Source organism: Diplotaxodon limnothrissa, linkage group LG20 (assembly GCF_057381915.1).
Source record: "Diplotaxodon limnothrissa isolate DT_005_m linkage group LG20, D_limnothrissa_male_GT1.1, whole genome shotgun sequence".
Taxonomy (NCBI): Eukaryota; Metazoa; Chordata; class Actinopteri; order Cichliformes; family Cichlidae; genus Diplotaxodon; species Diplotaxodon limnothrissa.
The window spans coordinates 37,149,969-37,167,879 of NC_140615.1; the positions used below are offsets into that span (position 1 = coordinate 37,149,969).

Sequence of the window (17,911 nt, forward strand, 5' to 3'; positions counted from 1 at the left end):
GAAAGCTCCCCCCACCCTCCGCAGTTGGAAAGCACACTGAGCTCATCACATCCGATTGAGGCAGATGGCGAGTCTGCTTTCAGGGGACGAGGAAACTGAACTCAACACAGAAATACAAATTGCAAACGGATCCCAGTAAATGATAGTCGTGTTTGCTCTTCTGTTGTGCAGCTCACGGTGAGCAGAGTTCAGCAATCAGCACAATATTTGGTTTTCTCACGATCACGTCAGGACAACAGACTAATGGAGGAAAGAATAAACAAACAACGAAAAAAATTTCAAACCTTGTTGCAGGGTTGTTAATCACAGTTCAGGCACATGACAGCAAAGGGCATGACGCTGAGTCATCTCCTGTATATTTTAGTATGTCAGAAATATAATTTACATCCAGTTTCAGATAAAAGGATTTTTAATTGTTGAAACGAGTACAAATCAATGGAGAGATACGAGAATTTGTTCAACTTAAAGATCTGAACTTGTATTTTGGACCAGTGACAGTCAATCAGTGCTTTCTTTGATCAAGTCCTAATTATGATGAGTTACAACAACTAAAGATGAACTGAAGTAATGAGAAATGGATGATTTAGAGTGAAGCTGAAAGGCTCAGACAGTGCAGAGATTCATTAACTGCTGACATCTGCATGGCTTTTAATTAGAAACGTGTTTTAATGTGAAAAAGTTCAGCTTCGTCTGGAGAGTCAGGAGCCTGGGTACAGTGACACAGTATTTATAGTTGACACGAGGATCGCCCAAACTGTTTTAAAGGAGCTGTAAATGCCTCTGGAGGGTCGCCCTGACCACGCGTCGACCTCCAGTGATGTTCTGCCATTTTTATTCTGCTCCAGGCTCTCTGATGTTTACCTTCTCCTCCAGTTTGAAGCCCACGGTGACACTGCAAAAGTTAAAATGTTCCTCATTCATCTTTTTCTGGTTTGACCTGATACCCGCGGCGTGGCTTGAGTATCATCCAGTATGAAGCAGTGATCCGATACCAGTCTACCAATCAATAATCTCTATCCCTCACTGTGGGGATGATTTGGGAATAGTTCTTTATGTCTAAGCAAGTGTCAGGCTCAGTTTAAACAGGGCGGCTAACTCAGTTAGGATCATTACTCATTGCTTATAAATCATTTGGTTGTAATGTCTGACATGTTTCATGGATACACACCTGGTGGGTCTGATTAGGGCTGGGTTTTGATGATCAATTTATTGATTAAAATCGATTCTGACTTGGATAACGTGATATCAGTTCATTAAAATCCTGAATTTTTTAATATATATTTTGCCAGAAATGCCAGAATCTCAGGTTAAAGCTCACAAAATTTCAACAACCATCAAACAGCTAAAGCAGTAACTGAGAGCAGGAACACGGATTCTGCACAAAGACGTAAACACAAAGCTCGACCCGCCGACGCATCAGGATCAATGAAATGTCGCCTTTCTCACCGACGGCACGGACGCGGTCGGGGCTGAAAGCCAACAGCTCGCTGATTCTGATGTTTCGGCGAGTCGAGCTTTGTGTCAGTGATGTGCGGATCGATCCTGAAATATCGATTCTTCCGATACCAGTCATTTATGTTCTAGAATCGATTCTCACATTAAAATATCGATATTTTAATAATTTTGGGTTAAATTGTAGTTTATCATTAACACAGTGGAAAGAAACTATAACATTCGGATTGTCTACATTGGAAGGAACTACTTCCTCTTCCGCCTTCCATAGTCATGTGTGAAATACAGCTGTATAACTGTGTCGCAGCCCCTTTGCGTGCGCACTCACAACAATAGCTGAGTGTAATTGGAGTCATGTGCTCACGTATTTTGCATCTACAAACAGCCAAGACGTGGTTTGCGATACATGTGGTAAGACAGTGAGGTGTTGTGGCAACACCACTGACCTTGTCAAACACCTCAGAGTAAACCATATCACAGAATATAACGAGCGTATGTTGAGGCGAACTGAAGAGGAGTAGTGGACAGGGACAGGTGCTGCTAGGGCGAGACAGACGTCTTCCACGGAGTCCTTTAGTGCTGCAGGCAGGCAACATGCTCAAATAGTGCACAACTTCATTTTTTTTTTAATTTCTATATGATGAACTCTGCATTATTAAGTGATAAGAACAAGTAACCTGATGTCCTGTAATCATTATGATGCTATAATTTGAGATACAATAAAAGATTAAAGATTTTGTACAAAGTATCGGTATTGGATCAGTATCGTCGATATACCACCCTGAATTTTACTTGGTATTGGATCGGAAAGGAAATCAGTGGTATCGCACATCACTACTTTGTGTTCACGCCCTTTTTGCTCTAGATTCAAAAGCTGCAGGTTTTATCTCTCTCCAAACAATATTGACTGAACCGGCAGCAAAAGAAGATCCAAACTGCGCTTCACATAAACATCGTCATGAATTCACTCTGACTTTTGCTGTTTTGCTTCCACCAGGATAAAATCACACTTCATGCACAGCTCTCTCTCTCTCTGTACTTCAAGGACAGTTTCCCGTCTAAAAATCTGTTTTCTTCATTATTCGTTTGTTTGTTGTGCACAAGTCTACTGCTGTTTACAGCCTGTCGGCCGCTGTTTTTTTCCTTTTACTTACTTCCAAAAAGAAAACCTAATTTCTGCCGTTCAATACTGAACAAAATTAAAATTTTTACAGTTGTGCAAAATTGCAAAACTCTCAGCTGTGTCTGTAATCAAACCTCTGTAACTTTGCTCTGCTTCACTTCAGCAGCATCAGATAATGTTCATGTGTTGATTAATGGTTTTCCTTCGTTTTTGATCGACTGCAGAATATTTGTATAAAATCTCAGGCCAGGAAAATCTCCTTCATGTTTTTCTGTTTCATCCTCAGCTACTTTGACACAAAGGCCTCTGCTGTGATGTTTACACCGTTGATAAAGTCTCACAAGTGTCAGCTTTCTTTTTATAAATATAAAAATATGGAAATGTACTGATGCATGATCAGAATTATAATATTTCTGACTGTCTGAGGCAAAAATTTCCCCGATTCAAATCGAATCGAAACGATTCTAGAAATCAGTGACGATACCCATCCTTAGGTCCGATGGGTTCACCATCATTATCATTGTAACTGTCGTTACTTTTGTTGTAACTAATTATTTATTATTTTTCCTATTATTTCTGTCAGCCCTAATCAGTGCTAACAGCTGACCTGATTGGCCTCCCTGGACTTGTTTGGGGTGTAACAACAAGAACAATATTAATATTTACATTTATAACAAGCTGCAATAAACATACTTATTCTTCTTTACTCAAGTTAAGTTACTGTGTTGTGTTGCAGGTAGTGCCGATGTGGGACAGTTTTCCAGTTTCATTGTACTGTTGTGCTATGTATGACTGTGCAATGACAATAAAGTTATCTTATCTGTCCTTTTTCCTACTTTTCGGGGGGGGGGGGGGGGGGGGGGCTATTTGCTATCTGCATAAACTTCACTTGCCGTGTCAGCAGCACGTTACGTTGCCGCTATGTCGACTATCCGGTCCAGCTTCGGTGGACTGATATGTGATCCAAACATCGGGCTGACGTCTTTAACGTCTAACTCTGCAAACTTTTTGAATAATTCACTTGTTTTTCATGTTGTGAACCTTTTTTTAAATTTCAGTTTTGCTTTAATTTTGAGATTTTTTTTTTAATCTTCCAACAACAGGTTTGCTTTCTGCTGTTTAACCTGCTTTACGCCTTCACTTGATTCCTCTCTCCAGCTAATCATGACATCTTAGGCAGCGAGGCTCTCTTGCCCAAACCAGATGGAGTACTTCCAGTAGTGAGACCACGTTTGTCGCAGACCGTCTCCTGCTGTGAGCTTCCTGCCAGCAAGAAAAACTCTGGCAAATGCCCAGACCTGCTTCTTCCAACGTTTTAAGACGCTCGTATGAAAACAGAGAGTGCCGGCTTCAGGGCATCTCTATACATGCTAATAAAGATTTGAGTTTTGCACTAAAGATGGATAATATAGCTTTGATAAAACAGCAGAAACATTAAAAAAAACAACTTTGGGAGCAGAGGAAGGTAAAGAAGAAGAATGGGAGTGTTTCCAGCTTTGCAGGGACGGAGCCACTGAGGCGCCTCAGAAACAAGATCCACCGAGAGAGAGTAATGGCATGCTGCAGCCTACTGGGCCTCTGGCATCATTTGGCAGAGCGTGTGTGTGTGTGTGTGTGTGTGTGTGTGTCTCCCGCAGTCAGCCTTGTTGCCAGCAGCGGGCTGAACTAATCAGTTAGCGGGTTAGCTGCAGCGCGGCTTGACCTTTTGACCTCTGGCTGCTCTGACAGACGTATTAAAACATGAAAACCAGCAGAGCACTGAAATATCCAGAGACTCCAAATAAAATACACCCAAATGTAACCATGGTTACAGATGAGAAACACGCACGGCTCAGTTATTTGTTGGTTCTCGTGATGGATGCTGCGTCTGACCAGCTGTAGCAGCCTGGCCGCAGGAGGCACACGGTGACGAATTCATCACACACCAAGAACTAATTGGTCCTGAGTGCGTCTGACTGCACAGCGGCACATATGTCTTTGTGAGGACCAACCTTGGACGTGAGGACGTTTTCGGTCCTCACTCACTTTGGGGCGGAGCTTCAAAGGACCGTTTGAGGGTTCTGGTTACAGTTACTCATTTAGTTTGGCCCGTGTGAAAGGCTGGTGAAGGCGCACAATGTGTATGTGTATGTGCGCGTGTTACCTTGTTCTGATGCTGTAGAGTGTGGCAAGTGTTTGACAGCGCTGGGCTCAGCAGGGACCTGAAACAAACAGACACACACATTAGATTAAACACACGCAAACAAACGACGTGACGCCATCACGGGAAACATCACTGATGTGTTTGAAAGTCCTGCCAGCGGTCCCCAGAGGCGCCGGTGCTCATTCCAGCAGACAGTTATCAAGGAGGACATTTTCTAAATGCCTGCGAGACATCTTGTGCATGCTGATTGTACGTAACGTCAAAAATGAACCGTAAGTGTGCACAGGCTTGATTTTTACAAGCAAGGGAAAAACAGATTACGAATAAAAGATGAAGAAATCGTGAAGATTAAACAGATAAACAAGTCTTAGTTTGGATATTTTGTAATGAGTTTGTAGATTTCCCACAGCTGATGGTAACAGCAGGCTGCGGGTTTGGAGAAGCCAATTCAGGAATACTGGTACAGAAGCTAAACAAAGTCCTGCTGTGAACAAGTCAGCAGCAATGTGGATTTTACACATGCATCCATCTTTTCAGTTCAGGGTCGTGTTTGCAGCATGTTTACAGAAATTGGAATGTGACTCTACTCGTGTGGACAAAACGAGCGTCCCCAAGAGTGTGAAGGCGTTTTTGAGACAACATGGTGTTTTAGTGTCAGGGGTACAATTAGGTTATGGTTGGGTTTAGGGCTGAGGGTTAGGGTCAGGCAGTCAGTTTTTAGGGTTAGGTGTTAGGTAAAGCATTACATCAATTAGATGTCCCCACGGAGATATAAAAACAGGACTGTGTGTGTGTGTTATTAGGCAAGAAGCAGTTAAACTGTGGGAGGATGTCAGGCCACCAGGAGAGAATCTATGCAGACATGGATTCAAACCCAGGACCTTCTTGCTGGGAGGAGACAGGTTTATCCCACCTACAAAGATCATCTGTTTAAACGTTCGCTATAACTGAGCATTTTTTAAATACAAGAAACCGAATGTAAGGGTTGCTCTTCCACTGCTGCCTTGATCGGTTACTTAATTTTATTCAGTGAACACATGAGCAGCATCAAAGCTGAGTAAGGCCACGCCCACACGTACACCGGGATTTTTGAAAACGCAGATTTTTCTGAGCGTTTGCGCCTTTCGTCCACAGGTAAACGCCGTTTTCACTGAAAACAGATTTTTGAAAACGTCTTTTTTGCGTTTACGTGTGTACGAAGAAAAAGGAGATTTAGTCACGCCACATCAAAGGTGTACGCCTTTTCTGATGTCACGTTTTGGGCCACGTTGTTGGTTACATGAGATGAATTTCTACAATGGAGACAAAATACTGCTGCTGCTAATCTATCTGCCAACGGCGTCGTCGGTTTTGAATAAATTAAATTTTAGAAAATTAAATTTATGCATGCTATATGTGTTTTATTGATTCCTAAGTTGTGAGTCTACACCAGCCAAAATACTGTTTTTAGTTATTAACATTTGAAACGATGAAGGCATCGGAAAGGTAACACAAAATGAGCTGCCATCCCAGAAAAACACAACAACTTTTTCATTAGTATTTAACCTTTTCAGCGGCACAAAACCCTGTTTAGTCTTTCCCTCCCAGGATTCGAGACTTCTGATTGGCCAACCTTTCTACACAGTTAGGATTTGGCATGTTCTCGACAGTGTTTGACTTTGTTTTTGGCGTTAACATGTGGACGGAGATATTTTTCAAAACTGCACGTGTGGACGGGATTTAAAAAAACAAAACAAAAAACAAAAACGGAAACTCCGTGTTTTCAAAAACACCCGTGTACGTGTGGATGTAGCCAAACAGGCAGAGCTCCTCTCTTCCATGAGGCAGCCTCCAGACGCCGTCCTGCCAAAGTCTGATGGCGTTTAAAGAGCGTAACGTTAGAACTGTCTGGGGAAGGTGAGGGAGTGAAAATATTCTACATCTGAAGTCCATGTCAGTGCTGACCACATGCACAGCAGCACTCTGGTTGGCGTCTTATTCTACGAGTATGCAGGAGACTTCCACAGCCTCAGAGTTTGAAAGAGAATTTGATGTTTGCTCTGAGGACAAGTTTGAAGTGCAGCAATGGCGCAACGTAAAAGTACTTCAAACAGCACTGCAGAGTTATTGTAAGGATGCTTTCATTTGATTTGATTTTATGGTACTTCAGTGGTGACCTGTCCTGGGTGTACCCCGCCTCTCGCCCTGTGGTGGGTGGGGTAGACTCCTCTCTGACTCTGGTTGGATGATAAAGGAGTAATAAAGAAATTAAAAATGCGCAGTAAGAGTAACGTTGTTGCTCTGACTTTATACCTCCATGACATCAGCTGTTTGTGAGGCTGCAGATCATGAAAAATGAACTCTGTGTGTGTTTTTGTATTGAAGTACCCGTCAGATTTAATTAGTCGTTGACTCTGTTCTGGATCATTCTGGTCCTCTTTAAACCCGGGGTCAGTGTTTTCATTGTGCTGGACTTGGTTGTGTTGTGTTGAGCTACAGTTGAGATTTTTGTGCAGGCACTGACAGAGATCATCATGATTCAAAACTTAACAGGTTATTATCTCCACTTATTGACTCCAGCTTGTGAGAAAATAACACAAAACTATTATCGACTTCATATTTCGGTGGCAGAAACCGACTTCCACAGTCAGGTCGTGCAGTCTGCAGAAAACTGGAAGCACTCATCTTTGGCAAATCATTTTCTAAACTATAAAACAATAGAGACATAAAACTGTGGGCTCATGTTGCTGTCCACACATTTTATTACAATAAATCTGGCTGGGCCACCATCTCTCCTTTCAAGTACAGCGATGACTGATAACTCCATTAACTTTTCCCTTATTGTAACAGCCAGATCTCACAGCGATACGACTGTAATCTCATTAAATACAGAATAAAAAGTATTATTTGGGTCATATTGCAGCAATAGTTCTGAATTTGACACATAATCAGTAGTTTCAAAGAAAATGTAACCTGCGTGACCTCAAATGAAACTTCACGAGCTTTCGTGTCGATCACTTTGAGAGACGGGGCCGGTCTGGGATCCTTTCGTGTGCTTTCAGCTCGTTTGTCTGCACAGACACATTTGATTGTTTGATCCTGTTTCCACTCTCAGATGCGTAAATCTCCGATGACAGGAAACACTTGTCGTCTTCGTGTTCTCGCTTGTTTAAAACCTGTGAACTGTGATCAGCGTGCAGCCCGAGGCACCCGAATGTTTGCATGTCGCACAAACCAAAATAGACTCAGAGTTTCATTAGAGCTCAGCTGCAAAACAACCTGGCTGGGATCAACGGGGGGCACCGGGAGGGGGCTCGGTCCCCATGTAGATGCTTTGTGTTTTTCTGCGAAAGGCCACTTTTCTTTGTTGAAACTGCATCCCCGGCAGAGTCATTATGAAGCAAATTAGCTCGGCGAGTGGAAGTTTCATTTTTCTTTCAGGGTTCAAACGGAAAACCACAAACACATTTAGACTGAGCTCAAACCAACAGAGGGCTTTGGTGAAGATGAAGAGATTTTCAAGCACCCGAGCACACCGTGTGACTCTTTACAAAAATAAAAAGCAACCCTCTTGACCCTGGAGGTCCCTCAGTCCTCTAAAACAGCGGTCTCCAACCTTTTTTGCGCCACGGACCGGTTTATGCCCGACAATATTTTCACGGACCGGCCTTTAAGGTGTCGCGGATAAATACAACAAAATAAAACTAGTACCGGTACCGAAAAAAGAAGATTTATTCGTAATTTATTCGTTGGGGTAGCTGTAGCTCAGGTGGCAGAGCAGGTCGGCCACTAATCAGAAGGTCGGTGGTTCGATCCCAGGCTGCCTCCTGGCTGCATGCCAAATATCCTTGGGCAACATACTAACCCCGTGTTTGCCTACTGGTGGTGGTCAGAGGGCCCGGTGGCGCCAGTGACGCCTCTGTCAGTGCGCCCCAGGGCGGCTGTGGCTACAATGTAGCTGCCATCACCAGTGGCTGGATGACTGGATGTAGTGTAAAGCGCTATACAAATGCAGGCCATTTACCACTTTTACCATAACACGTGAAAACAGAGTTAACGCTGAAAACCGATAAAAACCCTGAAAACCATACATTTCACACCTGAGCCTCAACTCTCGCGGCCCGGTACCAAACGACTCACGGACCGGTCCGAGGCCCGGGGGTTGGGGACCGCTGCTCTAAAACAAAACCACGTTAATCACATTGTATTTTATGACAAGCTGTCAGAGGCATTAAAACCAGGATATATCCACAGACTGTATATAAAAGATGGACACAATCACTGTGACATCACTCGCTGGTTTTGGTTTGTTCTTAGAGCACAAAATATGTGAGCAGTGTATGAATGTGCACTATTTACCAGACCTAAAGCCAACGATGTCCAAAACATATATAATAGAAGATTCCTCTACTTACATTTGTTAAGGTGCATTATCAGGAGAAAAAGAAATGAGGAAAATATTAAAATTACTCTAAAGCTTTTAAATTAACATTCTGAGAAGTCTTATTCCTTTTCTTTTTGTATAGTGACTAAGTAATTCACAGATAATGACCCAGTGCTTCGAAATAAAATGTTAGAAATAAAACATACTATAGCGATGTAAAGCAATAGAATACAACATAAAACATGAAGTTAGTGTGGAGATACAGAAATTATTTTACTGCTACAATATAACCTGCACTATTAATTGCATTAATAATATACCCTACAGCCTTGATATTGCATTAAAGATGTTTATTAAAGCTATAGCCACCACGTTAACCTTTTTATTCCAGGTGCAGCTATGATTATTTTATACACATTGCATGTTTGTGCTCATTCAGAGTTGATGCTCAGTCTATTAAAGAAGGTTTTAAGCTTTGTGAAGCGCTATGTCGTCACAATCTATTGTGTAGGTGACTTGGAGCACAGAAGGATGAACAGCATACACGCTTACAACACACATATAATCCAGAAGCCTGCCAGGCAGGAGGCCCGAAATTCATTTAGCTTCTAACTGCATTTCAGTTTGCTTAGTAACAGATGACAGAAGACCAGTTAAGAAAAGGACAAGCCCTCAGAGACCATCTAGGCTTGAAATCTATTGCCATGTATGGAAGGTGTTATAGAAAGAGGAACTTCTGTGTCTGTTTTTAGCCATTTAGGATGTACAATTTACTGTAATCGATGTATTTGATCTGTAATCGACGCAAGAAGGGGCGTAAACCCTGATGTTATAAAATCATTTTCAAGTGTGTTCTTAGCAGGAGACGTGTGCTGATGTGATGCTGCAGACTCCTGCGTGTGTTTTAATAAACTCATCGTTTGATTGCATCTCCTGGGCCCCTGTTGGTTTGTTTCATTGCTCAACATTTTCGAACTCGTGACATTAGTTAAAAGTTTGACTGTATAAAAACGTCTTCTTTTATAAGCCAGAAACATGACACCCAAATCTCTGAGACTGATATTCTGCCTAATTTCTGAAGAAACAATAATCATAGTTTGTTTTAAATCAATATTTAAAGGATTTAAAGGAAGGTGTCAGTGAACTATTGCTTGATTTTTGTCATTCGATCACTAAAACTAAACATTTTAGAAAACTCAGAAGCTGAAACAACCGTGTAACTGAACCTCATTAGCATAGAGATAATAAGAAATTGCTAACATAACACAAATACATCTAAAAATATGGCCAATGGGGAGAAGCCAAAAGAGAAGTGGACCCAAAATAGACCTCTGAGGTACACCACGAGGCACAACTGTTCTTTCAGACATCACTCGATTACATACATATGGATATTATTGATCACAGTATCGGTATCAAGGCAGAGATCCACCATCATGACACTGATGTACAAGTGGTAAGAAAGAAGAAGCCAGATTAAAGCATCACCGAGACATTTAAGAACTTTTACTTCCAATTATAAATGAGACTCATGTTTTCAGTGCAAAAATATTCAGCACAACAAGAAGAAAGTCTAAAGGCTAATCGTCAGAGAGAGGATGACACCATGGTAACAACTACTGCTGCTTGTGAGGCTGTGTGTGTGTGTGTGTGTGTGTGTGTGTGTGTGTGTGTGTGTGTGTGTGTGTGTGTGTGTGTTATAATTACTCCAGTGAGGCACTCTGCCAGTGATGCCTGCCTTTGGGGAGAAACACACACAAAACACTGAAAGACTATCTTATACACACTCACAAGGCTAAAACACAGAATTATCTCACACACACACACACACACACACACACACACACACACACACACACACACACAGCTCCACAGGTAGAGTAATGGAACAGTAAATCAACATGGTGACAGGAAGTTGGCGTGGCTGACAGAAAACGGAGAGTCTCTCCCCGGGTGGCTCGTCTTCTCTGCTGCACATCAGTGCAGAGTGTGTGTGTGTGTGTGTGTGTGTGTGTGTGTGTGTGTGTGTGTGTGTGTGTGTGTGTGTGTGTGTGTGTGTGTGTGACTACTGCAAAAAATGTTTATATTTTCTATCAAACTTTCTACATTTGATCATTTCAGGAGTGAAGATTGATGCGAGCTCCATCTGCATGGCGTGACAGAGATTTGGAGAAACAGTCAAACAAAGCAGTGAACATGAATCATTTCAAATGTTTCGTTTTCCGTCTGCTGAGAGAAACACCTGGAATTAATATTTTGCTAACTGCGTTATGGACAACCCAACCATCTGCACCATCACCTGCAGGTTTGCGTCCATCTGTGAGGCCGTGGACAGCTTTCCTTTTACTGAGCTGGTGATGGTGACGTCATAACAGATGATATCAGCAGATAAAATTACTTTTTCGACGTTGTAACAGCTTTGGACGGCCAGTGTTTGCTGGAGCCTGTTTTAATCTTGTCTTTCAATTAAAAGAAATAATCTCCAGAATAAAGATCATCAAACGTTAGTTGGATTCGTTAGTTTTAGTTTCACGATTGGGATTTTCTCACCTATGTGCATATTGACCACATACTGTACATAAAAGATGGCTGTAGCGCACTGTGATGTCACCTATTGTGATTAACTTTAAGCTAAACCTTAATATCAGCTAACTGGCACACAGAGAGCCTTTGATCAACAACACCAGAGGAAATAAAATTCAGAGGGTTTCTGTAGGTGAACCTGTCCCAGGATTATCTGCAGCCGCCCTCGTCTCAGGATTTGTCTCCTGCTCTGCTGCCAGTGGCATGAGGCACGTGGCTGTTGGTTTATTCTCTCTAGCTCAAGGTCTTCTGAGGGACCTGATGCAAGTTCACTTTGACCTGGAGCTCTCTTTGCTCCCACTGTGGAGTCTGTCCTGCAGTGACTGCTGGCTGGCCTTGGGAAACTGGTCTTATATTCCGGGATCCACCCCCTACCAGTTAAACCCGTGTCCCTCGTGACCCTCGCCTCATTTTTATTCATTTGCAACATTTGTTAACTTGCTAAACAACCACGATTAGAGTATTAACCTGAATAACTGTGATGTGTGCAGCTGAACAGCATTACATCAAGGCCATCTTGGCTTTTTGAAACCAGACATCAGAAAAGTGGGACGGACTTTACCAATAAGACGCTCGCAGCTCATTGGCTAATGACTTGTGATTGATGAAGATCCCTGGTTGTACCTCGAGGTGACTGATGTTGTGATTTGGTGATTTATAAATAAAATACACTGAACATTGTATTAAATAAGATTTGAAAGTGTTCACTGATGTCACAGATCAAGGGTCGTTTTCCAACAAACATTTAGTTAATTGAGAGATGCCCCCTGCTGGCAACTGGAAAGAACTGGTGTTTTAGGCCCTTTTTAGAGCAGAAGGCCATCTTTTATATGCAGTTTATCCTATCAGCAGGTTCTAGGACTGTGTGCAGCATCAGCTGTGTTACCTTTGATTTAGTTTAAGCTACAATTTATAGAAACTAACTAAAGTTTATCTACTGCACTACAATATAAAGTGTGTTATCACACACAGCCAACATTCAAGGTAAAACGACTCACAACATTATGGTCCTTCACTGTATTAAGCCGCAGCTTATGTAAACAAACTGATACGAAGACGGAGCTAATATGATGTCCCAGATGGAGATCCCCAGTGTAGGAGGGGTTTAGGTCATGAAATTCAATGTTTTTAGGGGGGAACTGGTCACACAGGGTTCAGGTTTCAGTTTGAGGCCTTTGCAGGACTCACTCGTTCTGCATGTAATTTTCATTTAGCCCATTTTCTCCGTACATTCATCACGAGGAGTAATAAAGCTGTGGGAGGAGTTTCCAGTCTTTCTGAGTTTTTGAGTTTTGAGTCTCTGTTACAACCCGTCCATCAGCACGTCCACGTTCTCCTCTCCCTTCTGTCTTTCTCTGTCCTTTTACTCTGGATTGAAATGCAGGTCACCAAATCCCTGCCCACACCGGGCGAATGCAGCAGCCGGCGAGCCGCATTTCCCAGGATGTATTTGTTGTTCTTTAGCTGCTCTCCTCTCTGGTTTAGAGTTTCTGAAACAGTAGCAGAAGAGAGCCGCAGGGAAGATTTAGTTTGTCCTCCACAGAGCAGGGGACATTTGTCTTCTTTATTTATTTATCTTTTTTTCCTGCGACGTACAAATAGCTGAAGGCTGTAGCAAGCAGCGGTCATCAGTTAGACTCAGCACTTCCCCCTTCTTTTCCTCCTCAATCTCCTCGCCTCCCTCAGCTCCTTCTCTTTCCTCTCACCCGTCCTCCACCTTTACCTGGTAGCCTGCTGACCTCTCAGCACACAAGAGATCTGTGTGTGTCACTGCGAGTCCCTCAGGCGGTATCCTCCACCAGTGAAGCAGCTGTTTTCCTGCGAGCAGGAGGAGAAGCAGCTGCTGCCTCGCTCTCTCTCAGATTCACCGAGTTTTCTCTGTTATTCATTTACTGACTCGACGTTCGCTCGGAGCCAGCGACTCTTCAGTCTGACCTCAGTCACATCAGCAACCCGAACCTAATCCTGCTCTGTGTAATGGATGCTTCTGCTAAATTACACATAAATGCCTCGGCTACCATTGAGGCAGGATTAGAGGCAGAGCAGCCAAAGAGCACACTTATCTAATCAGTGTTGGTCTAAAAATGAGTCAAGAGAAAAGTAATTATTAACACTACGTTGTCATTTTCCTCCTCAAAAGTTTATCTTTACTTTTAGGTAACTAATGCAGCTCTTTAATCATGACATTTATCTTTTTCATGCAGCTGCTCACCCGACATGAGGCATAAATGATCTTTAAAACAGGTAAGACACAATCATGAGAAAAATAAAATGAGGTTTGATGTAACAGGAGTTTCTAGGAGGTCTTAAAAATTTGCCAAATGCATCCTCAGAAGAACAGCTGTTCGTTTAAGAAACGCTAAATGAGCAGCATGGTGGCGCTGTGGTTAGCATTGCTGGCTCACAGTGAAAAAGCCCTGCGTCAGCTGGGATTGGCTCCAGAGTCAGTAGCTTGTAGAGCCTCCTTTAGCACTAATAACCTGAAGTAATGGTTTTATGTCTTTGACATCATTCTAGAGGAATTTTGCCACATTTATCGCTTCGGCTCATTGAGGTTTGAGAGCGTTTGTTCATGCACAGCTCTCTGAAGGTTCCCAAACAGCATCTCAGCCAGGCCGAGGTCTGGACTTGTTCCACTGCAGCACTTTGATTCTTTTTCGCCATTCTGCTGTGGATTTGCTGCTGAGCTTGGATCACTGTCCTGCTGCATGACCCAAGCTTTAGATGTTGGACACATGTCCTCACATTTAACTCTAGAATACTTTGACTCAGTAAGTGAAAGGTGCCCCAACTGTCACCCATCCACGCCGTGCTGATAGTTAGTGTGAGGTGTTTGTGCTCCAGACTTGGTGCTGTGAATCATGGACGGACATCTCCACTTTGGTCTTGTCTGCTAGAAGGACGCAGTTCCAGAGGTCTCTGGGTTTATGTGATGCAACTCCGCAAACCAAGCTGTGCTGACATATTCAGGCTTTTGTCCTGGCAAACCCTCCACAGGAGCCATGAAGCCTTCAGTGTTTTTCCCTTATTAATAATCTTTCTCACTGTAGAATGATCTACTTCAAGTTGCTTGGGGTGGACTTATGACACTTCCCAGAGTGCTGGGCAGCAACATTTGCTTCTTTAAGATCATTGCTGATGTCTTTCTTCCAACATGTCACCATTTTCATTTTCTGGCAAACTTACAGCGATCAAATTTCCCACACAGCAAGCAGTGAGAGGCGAGAGGAGACATGTTGCTGAGACGTTCCTGAAAAGGAAACCCTGACTGAAATGTTCATGCTCAAGCCTGTTAGAGGGAAACACGAGTACAACAAGACACCTGGACAGGTGCACGCACTTTTACTCAGCTTTCAATGAGCGGTTAAACAAAACTTCCTTTCAGTCTGCAGATCTTTAAGTCTGCTGCCAGTGACAACCAGTGGTGTCCAAAGACTTCACTAATGGACGGGCGCTAATTAGACCTCTGAGGTGTCCTTACTCTAAACCCTCTAATCTTCTTGTCCTTTCCTCTTCACCCCTCGTCTGTCACCCTCATCATTCACAGCCTATCACAGTCTTCCATTGCAGCGACACCTGCCGCTCTCTCACTCTGTGATGTCATCTCTAATTAATTCATTACGAGCTGGAAAAAAACAAAAACAGATTGAACACAAAGCGACACAGGTCGATCAAAACGAGAGGACGGCGGCATCACATACGCTGCTCTTCCTCTACTATTTCCACCTCTCTCACTTTCTCTTCATCCCCCTCTCCATCCCTTCAGGCGGTTCATCCATCCTGCCCACTCAGAGACAGAAATAGACTGATGGAGAGCAGGAGCGCTCTGCTGGGAGATGACCACCGGACGCACACACTCACTTTACTGTATGCACACATATATTAAGACAAAACATGTAATGTATGCTCCTGCAGACCCTGCTGCAGATTTCTTCCACCTGATTCACGGCTGACAGCAGGTCTGACGGGATTCGACTCCTTTAATATTTACGTGCTCCTCACAGCCTCTGGTTTACTGCAGCTTCCAGCCTTGATGACGGCAGGATTTACATCCTGGCGGTTGTAGTGGCGTGCGTTTGTTTGTGCCTAATTAACTGAGCGTATATTATAGAACGTCAGTGAGTCATTTAACACACATGCCTTCGGTTTGCCTGCATTGAGCCAGGGGGGCCTGCATAGCAGCAGATATGATGGTGGACCTCAGCTGTGGAGGGATTTTTTAGTGGGTATGAATGAAGCAGAAACGTGTGGTTTTCATGTTAAATAACAAAAATGTAACTAAATGTAACTGTTAGCGAGTTTTCAGAATTGTTTGGGGCATTTTGAGCTTTTTTGGCAAACCGGAATGCCGGGAGAGAGCGAGGAGGAATGGCACACAGGAAGTGATCCGGAACCCTGCAGTGGCCTTCAGCATAAAGCTCACCCACTCAGCCTGGTGAGTTACAGCAGCAGGCTCTGGATACGATTTTAAATAAAGATTTAAAGAGTTACAGGTGGCTCTGTGGTGCAGAGAAAAGCAAAAAGCTTCCAGGTTTCTGGATTTTTCTGTACAGAGTGCATCTGTTCCCACTTTTATTCCCACAGTCCAAAGACGTGGTCAGTGTGGGTGTGTGGTTTTCTGACTCTTAACCCTTCTGTATGCTGCTGAATCATGGAGCGCCCACAGCAGGCACTTTAGAACAATGGAGCTCCACCAAAGATCCCGAAGATCAACTCAATCGATGGAGATGCCAACATCAGTGATCTGAAGGAAACCATGATTCCCACCTCAGGAATGCTGCACCAACTCTGAGAGACCGGCCACAACACCCGTGATGCCATACACTGAGCAGAGGAAGGACAGCATGTCCCCATTACAAGGATAAGATCAAGACTGTTGGAAGAAATCTGCATGACAATGGAGAAGTGAAGAAAGCTGCTCTGAAGGGAAGTGCAAGTTGTGTAGCAGAGACTTCAGCGCCTTGAGGCAACTGTTGTTGTGATTTGGTGCTATATAAATAAAAGTGAACTGAACGGTGCAACAGCATCACAAAGAGCAAGACAACTCATCCAGAAGGAAGGAAGGAAGGATGGAAGGAAGGAAGGATGGAAGGACGGAAGTATTTTTTTGTTCCTCTTCCCATCACTTGGCTATGATTTAGCTACTTAGCTGAAATGCAGTCCATGATTGGCCATCATGTGGCTGAAGACAGGACAGCTTAGAGTCAGGAACAGGTCTAGTTACAGTCATTACAGTCATTTTAGTCCTCAGCTGTAGGTGTGAGGCTGATCTGTCAGCCAATCGGCTTCCAGATCACTGCTGCAGAGAACATTTGAATTTTGCAAATAATTTCCTCGGAGGATTGGACTGACGTAATGGAAATTGAAAAAAAAAAAAAAAGAAAGAAAGAAAGAAAAGGAGCCATTTATCATTTTCTGTAACACACACACACACACACACACACACACACACACACACACACACACACACACACACACACACACACACACACACACACACACACACACACACACGCCTGCACTCCTATACTTGTGAGGACACAGTTCCAGTCTAAATCTCTCACAGATCAATATCTTGCTCTTCTCTGTATTTGACTCTTTATTACTCTGAAACCATTCAGGCAATCTGCTGGCTGCTTTACACATAAACATGTTAAATAAAGGTTAAACACACAAAGATCGCACACTCAATCGGCTGCCCTGACATTTAAACAATTACAGACTGATTATTACATTTCATTTAATATGAGTTTCTGTCACAAACTGTTTGACTGTCTCAGCCGGCCGGGAGCCTGCTGCTCAGGTTTAAATGCTGAGGCTCTGAAGCTGAATTTGTGTCGTGTTTTGTTACAAAGCTTATTGGTGACACAAAGTAATGGAAATTCAACAAACGCAAAGGCTACAGAGACGTTTTCCCAGGAGCGTCATACAAACATTCATCTCACAGAGAAAAAGGTAACGACAACCACTTGGTAAACCTGCACAGGCAGCCTACGTTAGTGAGTGGCTCCATGATAACCAGATGATTCAAGTCAGCATCATCACATCATCACAATAAAAAGTTACAGCTACGTTCCACACAGAGGTTCTCAAGCTGTGGCCCGGAGGCCAGCAGCAGGCCTCAGCAGCACTTAAACACATTCATATATCCACAGACAGCCACGTGCTCCTTTCTTAAAGCTCTTTTAGTCAAAACTCCGTTTCTTGGTCACGCCTTGATCCAGCATGCAAACGGCCTGCTGATCGG

General features: G+C 43.2%; 1 protein-coding gene across 3 annotated transcripts in view; it reads right to left on the reverse strand.

The window, feature by feature from the left end:
• sulf2b (sulfatase 2b) overlaps window positions 1–17,911 on the reverse strand; it is a 111,939-nt gene that overhangs the window by 62,949 nt on the left and 31,079 nt on the right. For 2 of the 3 annotated variants that reach the window (XM_085343889.1, XM_085343884.1), the window contains exon 3: window positions 4,719–4,776. The exons of the other annotated variant lie outside the window; for it this stretch is intronic. The gene's annotated coding sequence lies outside the window, so the exon portion shown is untranslated. The remainder of the gene's footprint in view (window positions 1–4,718; window positions 4,777–17,911) is intronic. 3 annotated transcript variants of the gene reach the window in all.